The sequence below is a fragment of the Sapajus apella genome, unplaced genomic scaffold, assembly GCF_009761245.1.
Source record: "Sapajus apella isolate SASKATOON/1434 unplaced genomic scaffold, GSC_monkey_1.0 scaffold39, whole genome shotgun sequence".
NCBI lineage: Eukaryota > Metazoa > Chordata > Mammalia > Primates > Cebidae > Sapajus > Sapajus apella.
Genome location: NW_022436979.1, coordinates 11,031,232 through 11,049,884, shown reverse-complemented (window position 1 = coordinate 11,049,884; position 18,653 = coordinate 11,031,232). Strand labels below are relative to the sequence as shown.

General features: G+C 37.8%; 1 long non-coding RNA gene across 1 annotated transcript; it reads right to left on the bottom strand.

Moving 5' to 3' along the window:
• Window positions 1-7,719: 7,719 nt before the first annotated feature.
• Window positions 7,720-15,053, bottom strand: LOC116565111. Its single transcript, XR_004275264.1, has 2 exons — window positions 15,011-15,053; window positions 7,720-7,793 (listed from the first exon to the last, which is right to left on the bottom strand). It is a non-coding gene; the product is annotated as an uncharacterized LOC116565111 (long non-coding RNA).
• Window positions 15,054-18,653: the final 3,600 nt, after the last annotated feature.

Genomic DNA, 18,653 nt, shown 5'->3' with positions numbered 1-18,653 from the left:
TAGTAAGTGGGTAGAGTTTCCTGCACAATGCTGAGTTCTTAACGCTTTGAAGAGTCCTTAGCACAAAATTTGTCCATTTTCTCTAATAATCATCCCAGTTGCTTACTTAGTGCTTTCATGTACCCAGGAAAGGTTTGGTGTGTTTTACAAACATTGACTCTTTTTAACATTGTTTTATTTTTTTAGAGACAAGGTGTCACTTTGTCACCTAGGCTGAAGTGCAGTGACACAATCATATTTCACTGCATCCTTGAAATCCTGAGCTCAAGTGATCCTCCCATCTCAGCTTCCTGAGTGGCTGGGACTATAGGCACTAACTACCGTGCCTTGATCATTAAAAAAAAAATATATATATATATATATATATATATAAAATAGGGTCTTATTATATATAGAGAGAGATATATTATTAAGACCCTTATTAAGAGATAGGGTCTTATTATGTTGCCCAGGCTTAAACTCCTAGCCTCAAGTGATCCTCCTGCCTTGGCCTGCCAAAGCCCTGGGATTATAGGCAAGAGTCACGGCACCTCGCCCAAATGCTGGCCTTTAGTCCTCACAGTAACCTTCTGAGGTTGAGGTTGGAAGTATTATTGTTATCCTCATTTTAGAATTGAAAGAACCGAGGCACAGAGCAGTGAAGTCACTTGCTCAAAGTTACAGTTAGGATTCAACCAGGCAAGCTGTAATCTTCGCCAAATATTTTCAGCAACGTCAACTATGTTACACTATGTTATGCTGCTAAATATTTTTAGCAGCAACTTAAAAAAAGGTGGTTTAAAGGAAAAGAAAACCTTTTAGTCAGCCTTATACAGGAACTAAAGATAATCTAAAAGTCTTCTTTTAACATATTATGTTTTGACATATTTTAGATAACGAAACTTTGTTCATACCCTTCTTATAGTGTCTGTGGGCAGATTTTTAGTTGGAGTGATAAAAGTATAGCATGGGGGAGACTTCTTTAATTTTGGCATTTTACATAAATTACCTGAATACATTTTAAAAGTACAGAGATAGCATCTATCCTCTCTCAGCACCCTCTTAATTTGAGCTTTGAAGTGAGGAAACCTCATTAGCGAGCATTACATGCAGGTGTTTTCGGTGGTATTTGCTAAAGAGTCTCCCGTTTCTAAACATTAAGAGAAACTTTTAACATTCAACTATCAGAAGAATAATAAAATGCACAGCAACAGAAACCATATTGACACTTTTATCGTTTGGAACTTACACCAAATGTTGGGACTTTGCAAATCAGTTGCTTTGTTCCACAGTGAAGGCTGGAAGTTCCCAGGTGACAGTTTTCTGCCTGCAAAGTAAAAATCTAAATTGTAAAATCAGCCATGCCCTCCTCATACAGGAAACTGCTCTGACATACCTACCCTTTTCATAGTGTTGCAAAGTCTACGATTGCAGTGTTTAATTCTAGCTTTCTTTTGCCAGATTCTTCGTGAAAGAGATGCTTTTTCTAATTTAAAAAAAATTCAAATATATTAAGAAAGATAGCTTCTGAGCATGAGCCTTAATTTTGCAAAAAATAATAATAGTGACAACATACAAAATAATTTCTTTTTGAGGGGTTCTCTCCATGCAAAAGAATGGGAGAATTAATTTCTTTTCTGTTTTAAAATAGAAAAGCAAGTTATCTCACGTTAATATTTTGGAGCAATAGTCTTCCTCAGTTTCAGACACTGGAGAGGGTATTCAAGTTGAGACACGAAATTCACCATTTATGCCATCATTCCAAAAACGATTATTGTACAACTAACATCTTCCAGGAAGAGGGTTAAACCCATAGAAACAGATAATGGTCAGAGATCTAAACAACTCACAGCCTAGTGCAAGGAGAATACGAAATAAACACCAGATCTCTAATTGAGATAATGTGCTCAGAGCGTACCTGAGAAAGCGAACTAGATTGTCAGACATTTAAACTGGATCCTAAAGAGAAGTAAGTAAAGGTTCATCAGATGAAGAGTAGAAGGGATTTTCTAGGTGGATAGAGGAAAAGATATTTACAAAGCCAGAAGGTGTGAGGGAACTTCATATTCAGGGGAACTTTGAGAATATATTGAATACAAGAGGAAGGAAAGAGAGGGCAGCTGGAAAAATCAGCAAGACAGAGAAATAACCAAGAGAAATGAGCAAAGCCTGATTTTTAGTAATCTAATATGATATATTAAGAAATGTGAACATTGTTTTGAAAATAATGGGCAACAAACAATTCTATGCAGGAGAGTGACATAATTGGATTTGCTTTTTTTCTTTTTTCTTTTATTATTATACTTTTAAGTTCTGGGGTACATGTGCAGAACGTGCGGGTTTGTTACATAGGTATACACGTGCGTTGGTGGTTTGCTGCATCCATCACCCCGTCATCTACATTAGGTGTTTCTCCTAATGCTGTCCCTCCCCTAGCCCCTCACTCCCTGACAGGCCCCAATATGTGATATTCCCCTCCCTGTGTCCACGTATTCTCACTGTTCAACACCAATTTATGAGTGAGACCGTGCAGTGTTTGGTTTTCTGTTCTTGTATCAGTCTGCTGAGAATGATGGTTTCCAGCTTCAACCATATCCCTGCAAGGGACATTAACATATCGTTTTTATGGCTGCATAGTATTCCATGGTGTATATGTGCCACATTTGCTTTTTTAAAAGATCATTAGAACAGGGTGAAGGAGTGGGTCTCATCCAGGGGCAATATTGCCACTCAGGTGACATTTAGTCACAACTAGGGGAAGGGCATGTGCTACTGATGTCTAAGGAGCACGGTGCAGGGATCCTGCTAAGTATCTTCCAATGCAGAGGACACGCCACCATAACAAGGAATCATCCAACCAAACACGTCAATTGTACCAAGGTTGAAAAACCCTGGTGTGGTAGACAGAATGCCTCCCAAAAGTGGTCAAGTCCTAATTCCTGGAACCAGTAAATATGTTTCCTCATATGACACAAGGAGTCTGCATGTGTGATTAAATTACAGATTTTGAGATGGGAGATTATCCTGCATTGTCCTGGTGGGCTCATTGTAATCACAAGGGTCCTTACAAAAGGCAGGCAGGAGGGTCAAAGGCAGAAAAGCTGACATGACAACAGAAGCAGAGTTAGTGACAGGGGTGTGGTCATGCTCTGCTGATGCCTTTGAAGAAGGATGAAGAAGCCATCATCCAAGGAACACTGGTGACCTCAGCTAGCCAGAAAGGGCAAATAAACTGATTTTCCCTGATTCCCTCCAGAGGAAATCAGACCTACTGACTCTTTGACTCCAGCCCAGTGAGGCTGATGCTGAGCTTTTGACCTGCAGGACAGTAAGAGAAGAAATCTGTGTTATTGTAAGCCACTGACTTTGTGGTACTTTGTTACAGCAGCAATAGGAAACTAATATATCTGGTTTAGAGGATGAATAGGAGAAGCAAATCCTGAAACAAGATACGCGGTAAGGAGGTTTAACCGTGAGGAGTAACAATGTTGCCAGACACTTATCACTGGAGCTACAGCAGTGATCAGTACAGAAAATAGTCATAACAATAATAAGTCCTGCTCTCTTCAAGTATATAAGCTACTGAATGGTATGAGCTTTTGTCATCCTCTAGAAAATAATCTCCTGTATAACGCTGATTTCTTTTTTTTTTTTTTTTAAGAGATGGGGTTTCACCATGTTGGCCAGGTTGCTCTCAAACTGCTGACCTCAGGTGATCCGCCTGCCTCAGCCTCCCAAAGTGTTGGGATTACAAGCGTGATCCACCTCCCCCGGCTATGCTGATTTCTTTTCCTCCTCCATCATATATCAGCTATTTTTTCTATCCTGAACATAAATTTTTACTTTTGATTTATTAAGATTTATCAACATCTTATACTATGATTTATTCTTTCCCCCCAAATCCAAGGTTATACCAATGTCATAAAAATATTTTCATACATGCTGTTTTAATAAACATTATAGTTTTATTATGCTAGATTGATTGTTGTTTCCAGTGAATCCCTTACCTTGCTTCCTCATAGCAGTTTAGTTAATGCTGTCATTGATGGATTTTTCTCTAGAGGATAAGACTTCACCACACCGTTGTCAGATCATTTGACCACCTTTAGTCAATTGAATGTGGGTTCCCTTATCTGATCACAGATTTGTGAGTGACAAATAAAATGTTTATTTTTAGGCCAGGCGTGATGGCTCACACCTATAATCTCAGCACTTTGGGAAGCCGAGGTGGGTGGATCACTTGAGGTCAGGAGTTTGAGACCAACCTGGCCAGTCTGGTGAAATCTCGTCTCTATTAAAAATATAAAAATTAGCTGGGCATGGTGATGGGCACCTGTAATCCCAGCTACTCAGGAGGCTGAAGCAGGAGAATCACTTGAACCTGGCTGGTAGAGTTTGCAGTTAGCCGAGATTATACCACTGCACTCTAGCCTGGGTGACAGAGCAAGACTCCATCTCAAAAAAACAAAAACAAAAACAAAAAACAGTTTATTTTTGGAAGCCACTGACTGAGACTTTGGGATGATTTCTTACACAGGAAACCTATAAAACTTTGACTAAATCTTTTATGTTTTACATTTAGGTCTTTTATCCATGATGCTATCGTTATGTGCAAAATTCACATTTAGATATGTCTGTTTGTTCTTTCTCTTTAGTTTCATTGATCTATCTGTTCTTGCCCCAGTTCAATACTATTTTTATTACTGTGGTATTATAATATGTCTTCATATCTTGGAAAGTGAGTTCCCACTTTTAGTCTTTTCTTTTTCAAAATTATATTAGCTTTGTATGAGTGTTTAAACTTCCAAGTTATATTTAGAATCAGTTTCATATTCCTCCTGAAATTCTTCTGAGATTTTAATTACAAATACATTAAATTTATAGATAAGCTTAAGAAAAAATTAATAGCTTACAATGTTAATGTGTCTTCTTTTATTAAGGCCTCATTGGATTAACTTTAGTAATTTTATAAATTTCTCTGTGAAGGTAGTGTGCTTTCTTTATTGGCTTAATTCCTAGTTATTGCATAGATTGATATGTTGAGTGGTATTTTATTTTCTATTGTATTTTTAGTTTTTTCTTTTACTGTGTAAGACACTGGACTGCAATGTGAAATGTGTGCAGTCAGGAAACAGAAAAACATATTAGCATTTCTATATAGTTTTTAATTTTTTTCTTTTTAAAAATATTTTAATTTTAAGGCAAGTAGTTCCTAATGGATTAATAACTTAGCTCTATGCTCGTAATAATAGATAATATTTATGAGGCACTGACTTTGTACTATGAAAATTTAAGTGCTATTTTAGTATTATTTGCTTAATCCTTGCAGTATCCCAAGTGATATTATTGTTCTCATTTTACAAATGAGAAAGCTGAGGCAGAGAATGGATATATAACTTGTCTAAATTCATACAGATAATGATACAACCAAGATTTGAGTGAAGGCAATCTTGTTCTTGTTACACCCCCAATGGATTCTTCTTGCCCGCTGCACAGATAAAACCAATGTACTGAGACAGCAGTGATGCAGCAGAGAAACAGTTTATTATTGCAAGGCAGTTGAGAGGAAGGTTAGGAGATGTTTCTCATATTTGCCTCACCAACAGCTTGGAGCTTAGGGTTTTTAAGTATAATTTAGTGGGCAAGGGGCTACAGAATGGGTGCTGCTGTTTGGTTGGGGTGAAATAATCAGAGCATCCAAATTGTCTTCTTGTGCTGAGTCAGTTTCTGGGTATGAATCACAGGTCCAGGTGGCATCAGTTGGTCTGCCCAAATGTAAAAGTCTGAAAAACATCTCAAAAACCAATCTTAGGTTTTTATAATAGTAATGTTATCTATCGGAGCAATTGGGGAAGTTAATGTCCCTACAAGGGACATTAACATATCGTTTTTATGGCTGCATAGTATTCTATTTTATTAGATCCACTAATTTGGTCTTTCTCTTGGGTTTTGTATGTAGCATCTACAAACAATGGCAGTTTCACAGTCTCATCTTTTCCTTCCCAATTATTATTATTATTATTATTATTATTTTGAGACAACGTTGAATTCCCAGTTGGTGTCTGGAGAATCAGACAATTGGTTGATGTGTGGAAGAAACCACCACATTTGGTGCCAAAAATATTCTGTGTATAGAAACAGATCATAAGACAAGTAAAGGACATCTCATTTGCTCCTAGTTTTCCTAGTTTTTGTTGTTGTTGTTTTGAATTAAATAAGTGGAAAATTATATTAAATGCTTTATCTACATCTATTGAGATAATTAATTGTTCTCCACTATAGTAGTCTACTACTATAATGAATTACATTGATAAAGCTTTGATCAGTAATCCTTTCTAGTGTTCCTAGAATAAACTCTACCTATTCACATTGTATTCTTCTTTTTTTTTTTTTTTGAGTTTCGCTCTTGTTACGCAGGCTGGAGTACAATCGCGCGATCTTGGCTCACTGCAACCTCCACCTCCTGGGTTCAAGCAATTCTCCTGCCTCAGCCTCCCAAGTAGCTGGGACTACAGGTGTGGGCCACCATGACTAGCTAATTTTTTTATTTTTAGTAGAGACGGGGTTTCACCTTGTTGACCAAGATGGTCTCGATCTCTTGACCTTGTGATCTACCCATCTCAGCCTCCCAAAGTGCTGGGATTATAGGCATGAGCCACCGTGCCCTGCCACATTGTATTATTCTCAATATATTTTGTATTTATTTGGCTAATATTTTATTTAGTATTTTCCCATCTCTGTTTAGAAGTGAACTATTTTTCTTTTTCTTTTATATTGTCCTTATCCGATTTTAATACAGGGCACTACTGCTATAAAATGGCATGTACGATCTCTTTCTTATTCTGTATTTTTGTTTGTTTGTTTGTTTTTGGAAACGAAGTTTCACTCTTGTTGCCCAAGCTGGCGTGCAGTGGTGTGATCTCGCCAATCTGCGCCTCCCGAGTTCAAGTGATTCTCCTGCCTCAGCCTCCCGAGTAGCTGGGATTACAGGCACCTGCCACCACACCTGGCCATTTTTTTTGTATTTTTAGTAGAGACAGAGTTTCACCATGTTGGTGAGGCTGGTCTCAAACTCTTGACCTCAGGTGATCTGCTGGCTTTGCCTCAGCCTCCAAAGGTGCTGGGATTACAGGCGTGAGCCAGCACTCCAGGCCTCTTGTCTTTTTCTGGAAGATCTTTTTTAAGATGTAGATTATCTACTTTTTAAACTTCCATTTATCAAACTTTAAAAGGCTCTACTTCAACTAAGTATTAGGTATTTAATTACCAAGGGTGAAAAGGAGGGGTACCAAAGCTGTACTGTGGCATTCTCTAGAGGAAGCTGATTTAGTCAGTTAAAGATTTTCTGTAATTCATCATAAAATATGAACTTTAAAGCTTCACAGAAGAATTATAAAATTCGTAGTATTTGGGCCATTTTGGAAGAGGATTAAGAACATTAGCACTTCTGTATATTTGCCTCATTTGACGTTGTTTTGATTGCCAACCACTTTCGAAGACAGTTTCCCCCTAAATTCCTGTCAGATTATTAATGCAAAAAATTAAAATAACTATGTCAATATAAGCTATGATTTGATGGGCAAATTGAAAGATAAAAAGAGATGAGGTTCCGGAAAGCGATTACTATAAAAGTTAGGTTTCTAGTGAGGGCTGCATTTGTTCCAGGGAGAAGCAATATCAAGCTAACCATTCTTTTCAAAAAAAATTTTAAGCAATTTAAAACATTATTTTTTACTTTTATTTTGAGACAGAGTCTTGCTCTGTCACACAGGCTGGAGTGCAGTGACACGATCATAGTTCAATGCAGCCTCTATCTCTGAGACTCACCTTACCTCAATCCTGAGGTGGGAAGATTGTTGAGCCTGAGAGTTTGAACCTGCATTGAAGTATGATTAGCCTCCTGAGTAGCTGATGCCATATGTCACAATGCCTGGCTAATTAAAAACAATTTTTTTTTTTTTGTAGACATGGGGTCTTACTATGTCACTCAGGCTGATCTCAAACTCCTGGGCTCAAGCAATTCTGTCTCAGTCTCTCAAAGTGCTGGGATTACAAGCCACCGTTCCTGGCTTAATTATTCTTTAAAAATCAGAATTTGTACTTGAGGTAAAGGGGCCACTATTATGTGCATTGATAGAGTATGAATGTGGAGGAAGTGTTTAGTAAGGAATTCCCCTCAAGAAACAAAAACTGAGAACAGAAATATTACCAATTTCATCTCAGGCAGGGACAATCATGTTAGACCAAGGACCAAAAGTTTTGAAATCGTTTTGCATGCAGATTCATTGTTGCTATTTTTTAGTGATCGTCAGTTGACATCATGAATAGCTGCAAAACTGTTAAGATTTGAACGACCCATGTGCTTGTTTTTAGGGACAGCAAGCCATTTGGAGATATGGAACCAAGGGACAGAGTAGGAAGTGGCAGCTGACAGGTAGAACAGACACTAAGTTAAGACCTGGCTGCTGCAAAGCAGAAGAGGAAACAGAAAGTCTTCTGCCTAAGAATGGACCTGGAGTTTCAAAAAACAGAAATGCTTGAATGATGTCTTTATGCCACATTATCTACTCTGTGGATGTTCCAAGTCAGCTTGATTGTTTTAAGGCATGATTTGAAGCAAGGTAATGCTGAAATTGATCGCTGTGTAATGACAGCAACAGATGGACCTTGCTAGCATGAAGCAATCAAAGGTGTGCAAAGTTTCAGCAAAATACTCAATCCTGAGCTTGACAGACCATATAGAAGCAGGTTATATCATTAACTAAAGGTCAGATATAAATATAGTGAGCTCGTTTAAGACAGCTGGGCACACTAGCCTTCTCAATCATATTTACACACCTGGGAGATAACTTGTCAGCTCTATGTGTATTTATCCCTACCTATCTAACAGCACAAGTACAACTTTCAGGAGGTGACTAAATCTAGTCTATTGTATCATGTCTTAATGAGAACACAGTAGTTATAATGTCATAAATGGATTTATATGCCTTTTTTTTTTTCTTTGAGAGGGAGTCTCGCTCTGTCATCCAGGCTGGAGTGCAGTGGCTCGATCTTGGCTCACTGTAACCTCTACCTCCCACATTCCAGCCATTCTTCTGCCTCAGCCTCCGGAGTAGCTGGGACTACAGGTGCATGCCACCACCCCTGGTTAATTTTTTTTTAATTTTTTATTTTTTAGTATAGATGGGGTTTCACCATATTGGCCAGGCTGGTCTCCAACTCCTGACCTCATGATCTGCCCGCCTCGGCCTCCCAAAGTGCTGGGATTACAGGCGTGAGCCACCAAGCCGGGCCGGATTTATGTTTCTGTGGAACAGAAGGTCAGTTTCAGTAGCCAAATAAAAGATCACTCACTTCTTGCCCAAAGTTTTAGTCACCCACCAAAATCAACAGTAAAACTCGATTGTATAAAATTTGTACAAGTCTTGAAACCCATTTTTTTTAAAGACAAGAATTATATTTTGAAAGTGTTCATCTTATGCAGACGGGGTTCATAGTTTATACATTAAACCTCAACAAAAATTCCTTGGCATTTTTTATATAATTATTATTGGCTTGTAACAAATTTGAACTACTGATTAGCCATAGTAGGTTCTATTTTGATTTTTTCATCTTTTAGGCTTGAAAGGGTTATCAGATCTAAATCTATCCAGCATTTAAAATTCAAGACTTTTTGCTTACTTGCTAAATACCAATACCTAGATTTTTTTCTTTTCCACTGGTTTCATTTGTGAAGCAATTGGAAAATGCTAAGGGAGGGGTGTGTGTGTGTGTGTGCATGTGTGTGTATGTATGCATGTGCATACATGGACATGTTTTATAGTCCTTCAGGGACAAGCACTCACCTTTACAAAATATTCTAATTTTGATTAGCAAAGCTGAGAAACATGCCATTCTTTTCATTTATTAATGCTGCATTGGGGAATCCTGAGCCACATCCTAGATGCTGGCTGGAATTACTGTCTATCTTTGATGTGGAAGTTTGCATCAGTAGACATTTATGTGACAGCTTGATTATAAAAGGTTTTCATTACTTCTTCAGCACATGCATGTTAGAACTTGATTCCAAGGTTGAGTACTAATGTGAAAGGGATTAGCACTGCATATTGGAAACTCAAAACTCCCCCTAAGAAAAGAGTTAAGCATAACTTCAGCTCAGACAGAAAAGGCCAAAGCAGTTACAGAAACATATTTGCAGAGATTCCAGATATAAAAATAATTCCGTAGAAATTTCACCTTGGGAATGTCTTTCAAACTATGTAAGAAGTTGAATTGTTTTATAAAAGGGCAGTCAACCATGTTCTTCAGGATAGCTTGGATTTAGTGTCTCATTTTAGAGAAAGTAGGAATATTTCAAAGAAAGAAAAACACTGCTCAGATGATTTCTTATTACCAAAATGATGCATAATGGGAGGAAGTCTGCACTGAATTCTTTGCATGATAACATAGTAACTTTTGAAGTGTATACTTCAGAGAAATGATTCTAGAAGAGGGGAACGGAAAAATGTACCTCACGCAGAAGTTTGAGTTTGGCTTCTGATAGAGTAATGAATTTCCTAAGACTTTCTCTTTTGGTATTAGTTAGAGATTATGTTCTCGCGACTATAACAGCAACACAACTTTGTTAGCTTAACCATGTAGAAGTTTCTTTTTCTCATATACAAAGTCTGGATATAAGGAAGTGAGGTTGGCATAGTGGCCTCATGAGGTCATCAGTATCCTGGACTTAATTCATCTTTTACTCCTTCCTCTCATGATTACTTTATGGTTGCAAGGTGTTATTCTCCATCACTAATCTCCTTTCTCTATTCCAGGCAGGAAGAAGAAGAAAGTTATGAGGCAGAAGGATAGGAGCCCATGTCAGAGAGACAGAATAGCAGAGGAACTCCTGACAGAGTTCAGTTAATTTTATTGACTGAACCATAGATGGGCAGCCTTTGCTGAAACACAGCCTGAGAAATAGGTGTGGGTTTTTGTTTTGGTTTTGGTTGCATTGCTAATAAAATAAAATGAGGGTTCTTTTAGTAAAAACAGAGGGAGGATTCTTTTAGTGGAAACAAAAGAGGGAATGGGTATTGAGTGGCCAGTCAGCATGTTATACTGCATCTTACTTCAAGGTATTCATCAGCATCCATTCTGATGTTTGGCAGTTGCCTGTGACATCCCGATTGTTAGTTATTTTTTACACAATACCTTCTATCCCTATTTCACTTAATTAGAAGTAGATTCTAGGCCTGGCGTGGTGGCTCACGCCTGTAATCCCAGCACTTTGGGAGGCCAAGGCAGGTGGATCATGAGATCAAGAGATCGAGACCATCCTGGTCAACATGGTGAAACCCCGTCTCTACTAAAAATACAAAACATGGAGAGAGATCCAAGATAGCTGATCACTAGCAGCTCGGGATTGTAGCTCCCACTGAAAGAGCAGAGAACGAGAGGACGCCACGCTTTCAGATCAATTTTTGTTGCTCAGGCACCAGGAGATTCCCAGCGGAGGAGCCCCACATGTCGCCAGTGTGACTCTTGAGGCCGGTGAGGAGGTTTTGCTGCTGCCTTGGAGCGGCAGTTCTCAGTGCGGAGTCAAAAAAGCACCATCAATCTTAAAGTCGCTGTTTTGGCCGGAACAGTGGGTTGCTCAGATTCTAGCGCCGGGAATCAACAAGTTGGACGTCCATTCAGAAACCCAACTATAAAGACGGTAATTATAAAGGCCACAGATGGATAAACCTATAAAGAAGGGAAGAAAACAGCCTAAAAAGGCTGAGAATACCCAAACTCAGAACGCCTCTCCCTCTACAGGTGATCACAGTTCCTCATCAGCAACAGAACAAGGCCTGATGGAGAAAGACTGTGTTCCATTAGCAGAAACAGACTTTAAAAAGTGGATGATAAGAAACTTCTGGGAATTAAAAGAACTTGTTCTAACCCAATGCAAAGAAACTAAGAACTTTGAAAAAAGGTTTGATGAAATGTTAAAAATAACACACAATTTAGAGAGGAATATAAGTGAATTAATGGAGCTGAAAAACACAACACAAGAACTTCGCGAACTATGCACAAGTTTTAACAGCCGAATTGATCAAGCAGAAGAAAAGATATTAGAGGTCGAAGACCAACTTTATGAAATAAAACAAAAAGACAAGATTAGAGAAAAAAGGATAAAAAAGAACGAGCAAAGTCTCCAAGAAATATGGGACTATGTGAAAAGACCTAATCTACGTTTGATAGGCGTACCTGAATGTGACGAAGAGAATCAATCCAAGCTGGAAAATATGCTTCAGGATATTATTCAGGAAAACTTTCCCAACCTAGCAAGGCAGGACAATATTCAACTCCAGGTAATACAGAGAACACCACAAAGATATTCCTCAAGAAGACCAACCTCAAGGCACATAATCGCCAGATTCACCAGGGTTGAAATGAAAGAGAAAATACTGAGGGCAGCCAGAGAGAAAGGTCGGGTTACCCATAAAGGGAAGCCCATTAGACTCACAGCAGATCTCTCAGCAGAAACCCTACAAGACAGAAGAGAGTGGGGGCCAATATTCAACATCCTAAAAGAAAAGAACTTTCAACGCAGAATTTTACATCCAGCCAAACTAAGCTTTATAAGCGAAGGAAAAATAAAATCTTTAGTGAACAAGCAAGCACTCAGAGATTTCATCACCACCAGGCCTGCTTTACAAGAAGTTCTGAAAGAACCACTACAAATAGAAAGGAACAACCAGTATCAGCCTTTCTAAAAAATGCCAAAAAATAAAGAACATCAACATAATTAAGAAATTGCATCAATTAATGGGCAAAACAGCCAGCCAACATTAAATGACAGCATCAAACTCATATATATTGTTATTAATTCTAAATTTAAATCGACTAATCCCCCAATCCAAAGACACAGACGGGCAAAAAAAGCCAAGACCCATTGGTATGCTACATCCAGATACATCTTACATGCAAGGATACACAAAGACTCAAAACAAAGGGATGGAGAAAAATTTACCAACCAAATGGAGAGCAAAAATAAATAAATAGAAAGCAGGAGTTGCAATTTTTGCTGATAAAATAGACTTTAAAGCAACAAAGATCAAAAGAAGCAAAGAAGGATATTACATAAAGATAAAAGGATCAATGTAACAAGAAGAGCTAAAGATCCTAAATATATATGCACCCAATACAGAAATACCCAGATATATAAGACTTATAAAGAGACTTGGACTCCCACACAATAATAGTGGGAGACTTACAGATCAATGAGACAGAAAGTTAACATTGATATTCAGGACTTGAACTCAGATCCAGAACAAGTAGACTTAATTAACGTTCATAGAACTCTCCACTTTAAATACACAAAATATACACTCTTATCAGTACTACATCACACGTATTTACGGGTTTAAATGAAATGTTGGTTGGCTGCTTGTTAATTATTTTCTTCCCTCTTTTTTTTTTATGTGTCTATTATTAAACATAATTACAGGTATACCCATTTTTAGACTGCATTTTAGCCTGGGCAATAAAGGAACACCCCTGTTCTCTCTCCCTCTTCCTCTTCCTCTTTCTTCCTTTCCTTTATTCTTTTTTTTTCTTTTTCTTTTTCTTTTTCTTTCTTTCTCTCTTTCTTCCTCTAAAAAAAAAAAAAATACAAAACATTAGCTGGGCATGGTGGCGCACACCTGTAATCCCAGCTACTCAGGAGGCTGAGGCAGGAGAATTGCCTGAATCCAGGAGGCAGAGGTTGCGGTGAGCCCAGATCGCGCCATTGCACTCCAGCCTGGGTAACAAGAGTGAAACTCCATCTCAAAAAAAAAAAAAAGAAAAAGAAAAAAAGAAGTAGATTCTGTGTAAAATAGCTTTAGTGCAGAGTTTATGTTCTCGGGAAATAATGACATACTGAGAGCTTGTTGATGAAGTGGTTAGTCTTTCACAGTGTTTCAGAATAATAACAAAACCCTAATTATTCAGACATACAGAAAGGCTAAGAAGGTGTGTTAGACTGGCAACACTGGGTAAGAACTCAAAAGCAAGTATGATGTCATTCTTCATATGGCTGCCCTGAGAGGTAAGCCTGAAGGATGTACAATGTGGATACCAAAAGTACCTAAAGTAAAAACTGGTGGAACTAACGGGAGATACAGACAAGTCTAATGGAGATATGAACCCCTTTTGTCAAGTGCATATGGTACAACCTCCAGGATAAACCATATGTTGGAAAATGAAACATGTAAGAGGCTTGATATTATAAACTATGTTCACTGGTAATAACAGACTTAAATTAGAAATCAACAACATAAGGTATTTAGAAAAGCCAAAACATTTGAAAAGTAAAGAATTGCCTTTTAAATATCAGATGGGTCAAATAAAACAATTACAATTAAATAAAAACTTAATTTGAGTCAAATTATAACACAAATACAGCCTATGAAAATTTGAGGGGTATTGCTAAAGCAATACTTAAAAGGAAAATTCTAAAACTGAATAAGCAAAATGATTTAAAATCACTATAAATTTCTACTTCAATAAGGTAGAAAAAGGTAAGCATTTGAACCCAAATATATAAAAAGACACAAAAACAATAAAGATAAGGGTAGAAATAAGAAATATAAAACAAACAAGGGGGAAAATTGACAAAGCCAAAGGTTGCTTCTGTGAAAAGATGAATAAAACTGATAAAACTATAGCTAGATTGGTAAATTCCAAAAAGTTAAAAAGAAAATCAAAACTACTACTTTCGGGAATTTTTGTTCAGATAATATGGATATTAAAAGGATAATTATGAACTACTATGAACTTTTTGCCAATCTGTATGACAATTTAAGATAAAATAGACAAATTCCTTGAAAAACACCAGTTATCAAAACTCAGGCAATAGAAAATCTGAATAGCCCTATAATAACAGAGTTGAATTTATCATTACAGTCTTTCCACAAATAAAACTTGAGTCTTTATTTATTCATTTTTTTGGAGACAGGGTCTTGCTCTGTTGCCCGTGCTGGTGTGCAATAGCACAACCTCAGCTCATTGCAGCTTCAACCTCCCAGACAAAAGTGATCCTCCCACCTCAACCTCCCAAGTAGTTGGGACTACAGGAGATGCCACCACATCTAGCTAACTTTTTTAAGAGATGAAGTCACACTCTGTTGCCAGGCTAGTCTTGAACTCTGGGACTCAAGCATTCTTCCCACTTCAGCCTCCAGAAGTGCTGAGATTACACATGTCAGCCACTGCACCTGGCCAAAGCTTGAATCTTAAATGGTCAATTTAAGACTTTATTGGTCAATTCTGTCAAACATTTGACCAATGTCAAACATTCTTTGTTGGTCAATTCTGTCAAACATTTAAGAAAGAATGCAAATCTTACGTATAGTTTCACATAAAATAAAAAAGGAGGCAATAATTTCCAATGTTTTCTATGAGGTCTGTGTCAGGCTTAGGATTTGATTTTACCCTAGTTAGAAGCTATTATCTAGTATGTTACTGTTTCATAGAGTCTGGCAGAAAACATAAGACTCAACCTCATGAACATATTTGTGTCTATTCACTTTGTTCTCCAGTCACACAGGGGTGACCCAAAGGGTCCAGATGGATGCCAGTTCATGCAATGTATTACATGACAGGAGAGCTATTCTGTACTTAAAAAATCCACCAACTTGCATCTATCTAGTGATAAAGAAATTTGATTGAGAATTAGGAAACATGATTTTGGTTTTAGTTTAGCTATTGATGCATTCTCACCTAAGGACAAGCCATCTGTGTTTTGTGGTCTCAGGTTCATTATTCGTGAAATCAGAAGGTTTGGACAAAGGAATTTTTCGTTCCTCTCATCTCCAACTCTAAGAAGAGTTTAATTTGTGTCTACAAATGTGAATTAAGGAGGTTTGATAAAGATAGCCTTAAATTATTTTATGTACTAGAACTCCTCCCATCAGCATTTTCCCTGAAAATGTCAATTCTTCCCTACCCTATGATTCATACATAATCCATGGATCTTAAACTTCCTGACATTTTTACTTAGTGTTTCAGATTTGTATTTCTCATTCTATAGCTTTCTTTTCATATCCATTTAAAAACTACCCTGATGATGAGAAAACATCTAATAAATAATCCTGAGTATTTATATGTGTATGCAAATGTCTAGCAAATATGGAGATACGTGTACACATGAATATGTATATGTATGTGCATATATGTGTTTATGTGCATGTGTATACACTGATAAGTAATACTAGTACAATAACTAGTTACTTTTTTTTTTTTTCAATTTAATGTGTAGCTTTGATCTTAAAAAGCTGACATTTTCAGCCAGGTGCAGTGGCTCACACCTGTAATCCCAGCACTTTGGGAGGCCGAGACTGGTGGATCAAGAGGTCAGGGGTTCAAAACCAGACTGACCAACATTGTGAACTCCCATCTCTACTAAAAGTACAAAAATTAGCTGGGCATGGTGGTACCTTCCTGTAATCCCAGCTAATGGGGAGGCTGAGGCAGGAAAATTGCTTGCACTGGGACCCGGGAGGCGGAGGTTGCAGTGAGCTGAGATTGTGCCACTGTAGTTCAGCCTGAGCTACAGAGTAAAACTCTGTCTCAAAAAAAAAAAAAAAAAAAAAAAGCCGACATTTAGTTCCTAGCTACTTTTGCTACTATTAGAACAGTGTCACCAGGTTACAGAGGAACACTGGTCATAGGCATCGAGCTAACAATCTGTATTTTCTTCTAAAATTTAGATTTTCTAACCATGAATTCTTCTGAACATTGACAATAAAAAGTGGTATATCGCTAACTAGAATCAAATGGAATCAAATACATATTTTTTACTTAAACCTTAATGTCTAAAGTTTAAGGAAACAAATGGCTCTTGTCTAATTCAAGATTTTTATTACTAGTTTATTTAATCCAGTTCAGACATTATTTATTGAATACACTATAGAGTTAAGTCTACTGGACTCCAGCTTGAAACCAAAAGATATCTTTCCAGTAATTATTTTGAAACTTTGTCCTCATGCATTTTTCAAATTGTGTTCCATAGAATATTTGAAAATAATATTAAAAAAGAAATATTTATGAAACATTGGGTTAAAGTTTTTAAAAAATAAAGTGTTTTCCTCTATGTGAACTTCTAAGGATCTTCATGCACTATGGCTCATTGTGGACTTCCAAGGGAAAGTATGGAACACTGTTTCCCAAATCTATTTGATCCCTGAAATTTATTTCAAAAAAAAAACACACTCTGGAAATGCCATTTGAGGCTCTTCAGCATTAAGTCTTGTGATTATTTTACAGAGGTCACAGAAAGTCTGCCTAAATTTTACAAGGCTCTTAATTTGCCCTTTTCCATATTGATCAGTGAAGGCATTGTATTGCTTTGACTCCACTGTACTTTTTTTCTCATTCAACTAGATAAGATAGAGAGACATAAGGCTGTGGATAAGAGAACACTGGACCTACTTAACAGGAGCTTGAAGCCACAGAGGGACAGGCAGATTAAGTAACTGAGCAGGCAGGTATTTGGACAGGCCAAGAAATGGGCAGAATCAAGGCTAGTGGTGAATGCCAGCTGTCAATGCAGACATTTCCAGGAAGAAATTCAAGGCAAGATGAGTCAAAAAGGCAGGGTTGAAGCTTAATTGAATTAGTACTGGAATTGCGGAGTTTGAGTCTCAGCGCTTTGCCACAGGTAGGAATTGAGTCTTAGTTCTGCTGGATACTTGATACAAATACCTCTTTATTTTCTAACTCTGGTATCTCAGATTGTCTTTCACCTGTTACGTCCAGGTAGAATTATTTTGACTTTAAAAGACAAGGGTCTTTAAGACAATCTGCCTATTTGGGCAACACTATCTTTTAAGTAGATTTTGGGCTCAGATTGAGTCATCTGTAGAATGAAGAAGGGCGGATTCCTGGGGTCTTTGAACTTTGAAGCCAGGCCTTAACTTCTCTCTAGCTATGAAAGTCCTAGATAGCATCTTTTTCTAATGGAAGGCTGTTTCATTTACATTGAAAATCTGTTGTTTAGTGTAGTCACTTTCACCAATTATTGCAGCTAGATCTTCTGAATAACCTTCAGCAGCTTCTCCATCAGCGATTGCTGTTTCACCTTGCACTGTTACGTTATGGAGATGGCCTTTTTTCTCAAACTTCATGAACCAACAATGTCCACTGGCTTCTGACTGTTCTTCGGCAGTTTCATTATCTGTATGAGCCTTCACAAGGTTGGCTTAGGGTCTTACTCAGGCTTAGACTTTGATTTAAGGGACTATTGGGGCTGGTTTGATCTATTCAGACCACTCAAACAAACTTTCTCCAGATCAGCAATAAGGCTATTTTACTTTCTGATCATTTGTGTGTTCACGAGAGTGGTATTTCTTTTTTCTTTTTTTTTTTTTTTTGGAGACAGAGCCTGGCTCTGTCACCCAGGCTATAGTGCAGTGGCACAACCTCAGCTCACTGCAATCTCTATCTCCTGCGTTCAAGCAATTCTCCTGCCTCAGCCTCCCGAGTAGCTGGGACTACAGGTGTGTACCACCACGCCCAGGTAATTTTTTTGCATTTTTAGTAGAGACGGTGTTTTACCTTGTTGGCCAGGATGGTCGCGATCTCCCACCTTGGCCTCCCAAAGTGCTGGGATTACAGGCGTGAGCCACCGCGCCTGGCCTAGAGTGGTATTTTTAATTTCTTTC